Genomic DNA, 2,331 nt, shown 5'->3' with positions numbered 1-2,331 from the left:
ATAGAATGTGTGCTGACGTGGACAGGCAGTTAAACCACGAAAAAGGTGGTTAAAGGTCGTGGGAGAACTGTTTCAAACACGTATGAACGTGGGTGTAACTGCCCCTTTAGCCGCGGCAGTGTCGACTGTCGCGCTCTTTGGCCGCGACAGTGTCGACTGTCGCGCCCTTTAGCCGCGACAGCATCAACTGCCGTGCCTAAAGAGACAGTTATTGACCGGCTATTTCTTCAGTTATCGTCTAAGGAGGCTATAAATACCCCCCTATGGCCATCATTGACAGGGGCTGAGCATTTTCCAGAGAGATTAGAGCAGAGAGCCTTGAGTTTTGGTGAATTAGAGCAAGAGAGAGAGTCTTCCTTCTTCACAAACATCCTCAAGAAGCTTCTAGCGAGTCCTAGAGATCTAAGCTCAGACTTGATCTTTGGAAGAGTGAACATCTTACATCGATAAGATATTCGCTTCAAATTCTTACTTCGATAAACGAAGGAAGAATCATTAAACCCCTCACGGTTCAATCAGAATCTGTGATTTGGTGGTCCACGAGTCAAAGCGCTCCCGGCACAGGCAAAGATCCCACGCAAGCAGTGATCCAAACAACGATCCTGCGTTTGTTTCCCAAGAGTTGTAATTTTTATTTTGTTGTGTAAAAGAAGTCTTATAAAAAGACTATCTCTTTTGAATTTGTTGTAATCGACCGAAGATATAATGAATTCCATGACAAAATCAACTTTTGACGAAAACAAGCTGGTGACCACAGTGGGAGCCAACGGTCTCGCTGCCGAGACCGTCGTGTCGCAGCCGATCAAGATTCCAGTTGAATCCATGGTCGAATACGAATTCGACCAAACCAAATTTGAGGAATATCTCTCATCATCCTCTTCAAGATCTTCATTGTCTCGTAAATATAAGAGGATCTCACAATTAAGGAAGACCTACATGCCAAAGAAGGCACAAAATGAAGACTCTCTCCGGATTGTTGCTAAGGATTTTACTCACAACACCTCTGCTCATAATGACTCTTATCTAGTTAAAGAGTCATTGAATCAAAGCCCACCGGTACTGACGAAGAGGGCTCGTCAGAGACAGCGTCAGCGCCGTGCTCGCCAAATAGGTAAGGCATTTGAACAAACCGACGGAGTTCGTTATTATGCGGACTTAGAGTCGAGGAAACAACAAGTGGTTTGTTCAACGCAACGACAAACTACTCACGTTTCTGCACAATTCACGACGAAGGAATGGACACTCGTCAAAAGGGCTCGTTCGACCCTCAAAGAACGTATACAAAAACATCGTGCAAATGCTGCTCATGTCCGAACTCTCCTACAACAAAGACGAGAAAGGAGGAAGGAAACGGTGACCAAAGAACCACCGAAATTCCGCCAAGTTTGGATTCCGAAGTCTGGAGTTATGCAAAATCAGCATTCGGAGCCCGTTAAGACTCCATACCCACAAGGGGGTGGTTCTAAATGTGTGACTCCCGACATAACCTTGGATCGTTCAAAGGCAACAATAAATTGTCTTGAGAATGCCAACAAGGTTTTACACCCTCAGAAGAAGACACATTCACCAAAAGACATCGTCATACCTGGGAGGTCATGCCAACAAACGATACGATTTTTTGGCAATCATACCGATGAATTGTATTATCAAATTGGGGGTGTGAATAAATTTCGAAAAAGAATTATTCGCTCTCATTGTTCCTGTGCTAAGATCAGCTGTCCAAGATGATAAATTCCCTGAAGTCACCATCAACGTGGCTGATAAAAGAAAGTCTAAGCGGCATTCAAGTGACTCAAATCCTGACTTTTCCCCGAGAGGAAGAGTCAATCCAAGAATTGCTCAAAGGATGTCTCGACTCCAATTAGGAGCCATCAGACGCAGAGACTACAAGAGAATGCAAGAAGGAATGTCCTCGGAGGATGAATTCTCGGACACTTATTCTGCAATCGCTTCTGATGATACAATGTCTAGCACGGGACAAACCAGAGAAGTACTCACGATCACCTCTGATCAATTTGCTCAAATACTTCAAGAAGCTCTAGCCAAACAACGTGAAGAAATTAGAGCTGAAGTGAAGACAGAAATGAAGTTGGCTATCCAACAAATGAGAGAAGCGACCTCAACCCCCTGAGTCCAGTCAAAGAACTGAATCCAGCCGCCACACTCAGAAAGTTGTGGATGACAGTGATCCAGAAGTGGATGAAGTCATTATGGCTGATACACCTCCCAATAGCAATAACGCTGGGGGTGGTTTAACACATTCTCCCAATAACGATATTGGGAGTGGTTCAATGACACCTCTTACATGGGGTGGTCTAACTCATTCTCCTC

This window comes from Asparagus officinalis, chromosome 8, assembly GCF_001876935.1.
Source record: "Asparagus officinalis chromosome 8, Aspof.V1, whole genome shotgun sequence".
NCBI lineage: Eukaryota > Viridiplantae > Streptophyta > Magnoliopsida > Asparagales > Asparagaceae > Asparagus > Asparagus officinalis.
Note: the sequence above shows the minus strand (reverse complement) of the source record.